This window comes from Lactuca virosa, chromosome 5 (genome assembly GCF_052849685.1).
Source record: "Lactuca virosa cultivar CGN04683 chromosome 5, Lactuca_virosa_CGN04683_v6, whole genome shotgun sequence".
In the NCBI taxonomy this organism is placed as follows: Eukaryota; Viridiplantae; Streptophyta; class Magnoliopsida; order Asterales; family Asteraceae; genus Lactuca; species Lactuca virosa.
Genome location: NC_136430.1, coordinates 367,282,617 through 367,290,883, shown reverse-complemented (window position 1 = coordinate 367,290,883; position 8,267 = coordinate 367,282,617). Strand labels below are relative to the sequence as shown.

At 38.3% G+C, this 8,267-nt stretch overlaps 1 non-coding gene across 1 annotated transcript; it reads right to left on the bottom strand.

Moving 5' to 3' along the window:
• Positions 1–430: 430 nt before the first annotated feature.
• On the bottom strand, positions 431–537 carry LOC145118126 (small nucleolar RNA R71). Its single transcript, XR_013713106.1, has one exon. It is a non-coding gene; the product is annotated as a small nucleolar RNA R71 (small nucleolar RNA).
• Between the last annotated feature and the right edge of the window lie 7,730 nt (positions 538–8,267).

The window sequence follows — 8,267 nt, the reverse complement described above, 5'->3', positions numbered from 1 at the left end:
TTGTTTTTTTTACAGGGCTCACGACGTGAACGTTACCTGTCACGACGTGAGAACTTAAGCTTTTTAGTTTTTTGTTTATTTTAGTTTTTGTTCCTTTTACGCGTGTTTTTCTAGTTTTGTTTTAGCAGGAAAGATGGGGGACATCACGACCATGTCAATGGAAGAGTACAAGCGACATATAAGGAACGACAACATATATGGTCTTGATCCACCAAAAATCCCAAGCACTACAAAGCTCGAACTACCAGGACACATTCTTAGCATGATAAAGGAACTACCTTTTTATGCTGTGATGCTTCGACTTTTACCGGTCACACTCAAGGTTGAAGAAAAATAATGGTTAAAATCACTTCCCTTTGAAGCAATCATGACATGGGATGATTTTAAGACTGAGTTCATAAACCAGTTTACCCCTCCTTCAAAAGTGGCGAAGCTTAAAAGAAACATACAAAATTTTCAACAATTAGAAGGGGAGTCGCTATACAAAGCTTGGGAGTGTTACAAGAGATTGTTACGACATTGCCTTTAACATGACTTCAATGTGCAACAAGAAATCTCGATATTTTATGGAGTCAATGTGTACACTCACCAACTTCTAGACTCTCAAGGGCCTATGACAAAGAAGGATCTGACAACAAATAAAGCTTTGATTGACGAATTCGTTAAGTATTCAAGAGAGTATCATAACTCAAAAGAGGATTCACTAGAGGAAAATCAAGTAAAGATGAAGGTTAAGATGCTACCAGTTCAGTAATTGCAAAGCTCGATGCAATGGAAGAAAAGATCACAAAAATGGGTAGATCAGTTCAAGATAGATGCGGAACTTGTGGGGGACCCCATTCTACAAGGGATTGTGCATTTTAGTACAAGAGAGATCGAGATACAAAATAAATTCAACAACTAAAGCATGATCTCTACAAAATAGAACAAGTCCAATCTGAGAAAATATCTGCTCTCGAGTCAATGCTATTTAGATTTATGGAAGCTAGCAAAAAAATGACATGAAGCTACAGATGCAACACTTAGAGAACAACAACAATCTATTTGAGCATCTACACGGGCAATTAACAAAGCTTGTGTAAGAAAATATACCGGATACACCTTCAAGAAAAATCGAGCCAATCTCAGTCTCTCAAGTCATGGTTGTTTATACAGAAGAAGAAGACGAATTGGTGCATATGAGGGTACTTGATTCAATAGAAGAACAGTCTGATCAGTCACTCGAAGTAAAAGCGAAAGAAAAAGAAGGATAGTATCGTGAAGCTGCCCAGTTGACACAACGTGGAAGCAATATTACCACGTCGTGGGCAATAAGAGAATATTATGATTTTTCAGTAGTTGAGCCGAATTGACCACCTCTCCCTTACCCATCCCGTGCCAATGCAAATTTGGTAAGGCATGAACACACAAAGTTCCTTGAACATGATGAGCTTGAAGACTTTAAAGAGGAAGCATGGGAAGAATGGGAGGAGCCTTTACCCAAAGAGTATTGGGAAAAAGAAGAAAATTATTTGAAACCTCCATTTTCAACGCCTATGATTTTTGAGGTGTTTACTTTTACAAGACCACCAGATCAAGTCACGGAGCTAATTAAAGAAAAAGAAGAAGAGATGAGCGAGACAAAAATTGAGCAAGAACAAAATGAGCAATTAATTACCAAGAAGGAGTTAGAAAAAAGAGGAACAAAAAGAAGATGAGAAGATAAAAGGGCAAGGCATGGGATTGAAACGCAAACACGAAGAAAGCATCAATCAAAGAAAGAAAAAGAACTCGAAAAAGGCATACATTCTACGGGTTCAAGCATACAAAAGAAAATGGAAGGAGCAGAGGGAGAGCCCACTCCCACCCGCAACAATGTAGAGCGGGAAGGAGTCCAACTCATGACTCCTAAAAAAGAAGCGCTTCTCGGAAGGTAACCCGAGCTCGGTTAGCATTCTCTTTTTCCTTTTCTTTTAGTTTTGCATTTTCATTTAATTTTTAGGATAATCATCTTAGTCATCTTAGCTAGTTTCCATTTTAAAAATCAAGTGTGGGATTAAATTCATGAGTGGTACAATTTGATTAAAAGGAAAAATTTTGTAATTGGTAAAATTTTCGAAACCACGACGTGGGATTAGGCCCATGACGTGGGGAATCAAATATGCCCGACAAATCGCATTTGTTTAAAACTCATGGCATGAGTGTAAACTCTGATGATGTGAGCTTCAAAATGGGGACCAACATTTATATGCAGATAAAACATTTGACTTTCATTGTTTAAACCCACTCACGAAGAACTATCGCCATCGGTCCCCACACTTCGATTTTCCTCCGATTTTCTTCAAACTTTTCTTGACTTCGTGTTTCAACCTCGACTAAGGTAAGATTTTCGTACTATAATCTTGTCAATATTACTGATTTGTTAGCATTTAGAATTAGGGATGTTCTTAGAGTGAATATGACGAAATTGGATCGATTTCTTGTGGAATCGTTGCTGCATGTTGGTTAAATGGGCTTAGAAGTACTACTTAAGCAAACCCTTATAGTTATTGTGGTGCAATTTTTCCTCGATAAGGACCGATCCTATACTTCATGTCGTACCGAACTCACGACGTTATTGTGGTGAGTCAGGTTCTTGTTTTTCTGTTAATGCTTAACCTGTGTTTTTTTTTGTTTAGGTTTGGTTTGCTTTCTATTTTGCTGGTATCATTGGTCTGAGAAGAGCTCCTCAACAACAACAAGGCGATGTATCGAGCCTACACATGTTTTATTAATTTCCCAATGATCTCCCCTGAGAAGTATTGAACAACTACACAAACAAGCTAGGGTGGCTCTGCAATCGTGAGTTTGCCATTTTGCTAACTATCGATTGGAACAAGATGAATGAAGTGTCTAAAAAAGACATTCATTGAAAATGGGGCATCTTTTACTTGCAACGGGTGGGGGAATTTATTTTCAATTAAGGAACCGTTTTTCAAAGAATTGTGTGTGGAATTTTTCTCAACGAGTTCTTTTCAAGCGAACACAATTGATCCTCACTTTGCTATGGCTGTTGTTTTTCGTCTCGGGGGCCAATATAGAGAACGTATTTTGGCCGATTTCGCACGGAGAATGGGCTTATACGAACAACATGAAGCAATGTCTCCTATTTTTGAGAGGTTTTAAAGATCGGCCGCTCGGGATTACTCCCAAGGAGTAAATGGGTATGGTTTTGGACAACAATAGCTAATGGCGAGTTTCATTCGGGGGTCTCACAAGAAAGCCAAATCCGGTCTCCCATTCATCGTCTCATCCACCTCCTCGTGACATTTTCAATTAATCATAAAAAACACGGGGATAAAGTGAGGACTTTGAATTTTTTTTTAATGTGGAGCATCATCACACCGACAGTTTGTTGCAATATTCCTTATTTTCTTGTGAAATATTTGGCAAGTAAGGCGATCACATCAAGAGCTGGGAGCCCAATAGCGGGTGGGCACTTTGTAACCCGATCATATGAGATATTTGTGCCAAGAGTGATGCCTACCCTAACATGCATCAATGGTACCGATCTTACAATGAGTTTCTTGGAATCGATGAATGTTGTCATCAATATGGGAACACATTGGAGTGTACCGATCGATGATGAGGTACCGGTAGAGCGACCCAAAGAGCAGCCGAGACAACGGGGGTGTAGTAATGTATGAGTAAGAGGAGAGCGGGGCTAGCCACAACAATTTTAGGAGGTTCCCGTTGGAGGTGTACCCACCAACCCATTTCAAAGTCGGGTCGGTACTTATCTAGACAATCTTCGAGGGGGTGTAAATTATCACAAAAATGGACGTATTATTTTCACATTTCCATATAGAGCGCCCACCCACCATGCCACCTCACTATCCTTCCATACCAACTTCGGAAGAGCTTTGGGCATCGGGACAACATGACAGATCCGGGAATAGTGGCGCACATGGAGACGATGATGATGATGCATGATGACTTATCTATCCTTTTATTTGAATTTTTATTTTTATCTTTTGTTTATTGTTGGTGTGTTTTAATTTGCTTTTTTTAAATTATATGACCGAATGTTGAATGTTGTTTTCTTTTTGCAACCTAGGAGTTTGTTTTGTTTGTAGAATTTATAATTTATTGAGAAAAAAATGAGAAGAGAGAGAGAGAATCGGTTAGCGTTAGAGATAAGAACCGAAGACCACACTTTTTGATAAGTGCAGGGAGACCATGTTGTGTAATTTTAGAGAAGAAAAGAAAGAGTTACAGAAAATATATTCTTAAACTGTTTCTTAATGACTTAAGAGGGCAAAATAGTTTGCACAACTTGAAGATTTTAAAGAAGAAATGCATTCTGTCATGCTCTAGTTCTCACGACGTGAGGTCTCTACCTCACGTCATGAGCATCATATTTTCACGATTCTGAAGTCTTTTATTCCATACTTATGTCGTGGCTCACTATTATCACGATTTAAGATATCATCAATCGTGTTTCTACTCTTTCTTTTAATGATAAAATGTGCGTATGCTTTCCCACATTACGATGCATTACTTTGAAGTTTCTTGCACCATGCTTTTTGAAGATGTGAGTTTTTGGTTTACACTTTTATTGGCGAATTTATGAGTAGCTGCCAAAGTCCAGTTTTAGTACAAATTCACAAGCTTTTCACACCCTTTCAAGAATTCGATCTAGCCACTACTATCTCATGGGAGTCTGTTCCAATTTCTCCTCTTTATATGTTCTTTAATTGTTTAAGAATGCAATGGGGACATTGCATCAATTAAGTGTGGGTTAGGGGTTGAATTTAGGAATGCAAGCTTACTGATAAATAATGAAAAATGACTAGAATTTTAAAAAAAATATTAGAAAGAGTTGAAAAATTAATCTAAAATTGAATCTACTTAAAAAAAATATTGTATTATTATGTTGAGATGTAGGTTGCTAGTGTTGTGTGGGACGATCCGAAGCGAGCTTTCATGTTTATTTGAGCCAACATATGTTATATTGTATTTGTGGCTTCTCATCCTAGTGAAATCATGGAACAAAAACATGACCTTGCTTATGTAACGTCCCACACTCAAGACCCAAAAAAAAGACTTTTCATATTTAAATTACTAAAATAGTACATCATCTCAATTTCATAAACCAAGGTAATCAAAGCTTTATTAATACATCACCGTTATCATAGTAAATCAAAAAATGCGGAAACATGTGGTGTGTGCTCTACAATCTTCCCGAGCTCTTCCATTTGAAAATTGAAGTACCTTAAACATAAACTGAAAACCGTAAGCACAAAGCTTAGTGAGTTCCCCAAAATACCACATACCATCCATATCATACGTATAACGGGCCCCGCCCACTGAGTATAACGGGCCCCACCCAAACTCATATAACGGGCCCTACCTACTGAGTATAACGGGCCCTGCCCACTGAGTATAATGGGCCCCGCCCAAACTCGTATAACGGGCCTTGCCCACTAAACATATAACCATATAATCATATAAACATTCAAAAACATGTGAAAATCACAAAGATAATAGCATACTGTACCATCATCGGGCCCCGCCCACATACAAATCGTATATGCATAACCAGATACTAGCATACAGAATAACCATCGGGCCCCGCCCAGTAAGCATACAAGCACATACATATGCAAGAGTCACGCAGACATCTAACACCGTACATAGCAAACCATGGGCCGACATTGGTGCCTTCGACCCGTTAAACATAGTAAGGAACTCACCTCGCATTGCCGAATCTCACAGAAAGAATCTCTGGCTGCTTGCATGAAAGAATCCCTGCGCTATCAATCACAAGTTAATCATCCATCAATAATTGGATCCGACCCACACTAAGTGTCCAAACTAGGGTAAAAGACCTTTTTACCCTCTTCATAACTTGGCCCAAAGCCAAGGCCTAATTCAACAATCCAAAAGCCCAAATTCCAAATAAACACCCAAGGCCCAAAATATCCCATGGTCAATCCTGGTCAAACTTCTTGTCAAAGTCAAAGTCAACAGTCCATGTTGACCAAACACACCGTGTTGCCCCTTGGCCACACCGTGTTCCGCTAGCATCCAATCAGTCGGGAAAAATCCCGGCCACACGTCGTGTTGGCTTGCCACCACACCGTGTTTTCCTGAGTTTCAACAGCTTAATACATTAAGTTGTTTTCTCCGATTCCAAGAGCTCCAAAGCTCAGATCTATTCCACAATATGGTCCAGAAGGATAAAGTTTCCAACTTTATCCATTGGGACTACCCAAAAAGGTTCAAAACTCAATCCATAAAGGTTAATAATGCAAGAGCATAACCAACAAGCACTTAATCCATAAAGTCCACAGTCCATCCTTTCCAGAAGTGATTCAAACACCAAAACCATCCCAAAGGTTGGTGCTTTATAGACATACATGTCCAATGCATGTCTTGAACCCGTATTAGGTAAAAATGGGGATTTATGACCTAATCTCTATGCATGACATCAAAACTTGATTATCCAAATCCAAAACACTACTAACTCCTCTTGACCTGGAGATTCATAAAGTATCAAACTTTATGAGGTCTAACCATTCCATCATTCAAGAACAAGAAGCTAAAGGAACAAAACTAAAGATCTAACAACTTGGAATGATAAAAATTGAGTCTTGTACACTTACAAAGGTCCAGAAGAGTGCCAAAGTGGAGAATGGGGACTTGCTTGCTTGATCTTTGCTTCCTTCCTCCTTTTTACCTTCAAAAAGCACCAAACTAGCTCTAAAAATGGAGGAAGATGATTAGGGTTTCTTTCAGGGCTTGAGGGGGTTGAGGATGGACAAACCTTAGCCTCCTTATTCCTTTAAATAGGGCGCAAAAACCCGGAAGATTAGGGTTTTCATTCCAGCCGTCAACACGCCGTGTTCCAAGGGGTAACACGCTGTGTTGACCTTAATGAAAGTCGCGCTTCTTCTTATCTAGACACGCTGTGTTGGTTCCTCCAACACGATGTTTCCAATCCTCACAAGGGGACTTATTCCCAATAATTTCTCCTCAAGATTCCGGGTGTTACACCTTAGTTTGAGGTCCATAATATGTTTAGCATTGTATACCAGAAATGTATCCAGGAGAGCTTATGTAGTCATTTCACTTTAGACTAATACATCCAACCAATAAGGGTTGAAGTTAAGTTCCCTTGGTTAAGCATATGTTTTTATAGGATTTTTTGTTTTGATAGAAACAAAAAGTGAGAAAAGAAAAAAAAAGTTGCAAAAGTTTGAGAGAAGAAGAGTCTACAAAGCTATGAAGATCAAGAAATATCATGAAGAAAAGTTCAAAAATTGAAGACTCAAGAATAAGGTGAAATTTGCCAATTTAATTTTATTGTAATTTTTCTTTCTAGGTTATTTTTCCATATGTATGCTTGGGAGCTTAATCAAAAATTACCTTGAGGTTAAGAAAAATTTCTGAGGATATATTCGGAGGGATGCATAAAATGAATGTTGTTCAAAATAAGTGAGGGTGTTTATAAGGATTGTGAATATTTAGGATTGGGGAGGTTGATAGGAACTAGACACAAATACATGCATTGCAGTCTTGATGTAATGGAGAAGTTTAAAATGGATTGTCTTGTGCGATATTGGTGGCTAGAGTTTGATGTGATGGTATGATAATAATAAAACAAGTTTTGCTTGGGGACAAGCAAAAGGCAAGTGTGGGGTATTTTGATATTGATATATTTATACATATATTTAGGCATTATTTTAATACATTTTAAGCTATATTTTGGTTATTTGCAAATATATTTGGTACTTATTGAGTTGAATTACATTTTGCAGCCAATTAGAGCATTCTTGAAGAAAAGGACCAAAAACGACAAAAGTTGAAATGTGGAAGGACTGGAGCTGAAGATGGGAGCTTAATGGAGCATAAAAAAGAGGAAATTGAGTTAAATAGAAGCTCACGATGTGAGCCTTTACTGCTCACGAAATGAGAATGAAGATTCCAGAAGATAACTACGCGAAATGCAGTTTTTTTTGCCGAACACGAAATGTACTGAGCTCACAACATGAGCCGTAATGCTCACAACGTGAGACGCGATATTTGGAAACTATAAATATCCCTTTACATATAGACTTCAAGGAGGTTGGATCTGATTTTCTGGACAGATAATCGATTTTAGAGGCCAGAGATCTACGGAAAACAACCCTTGGAAGAGAGAACGTTTGGAGATTGAAGATTTGAAGGTTACACATCACATTCGGTTTGCATTAGATTAACAATGTCAAATTCTTATAATTTTGTGTGCTTATTTTTTGCTACGA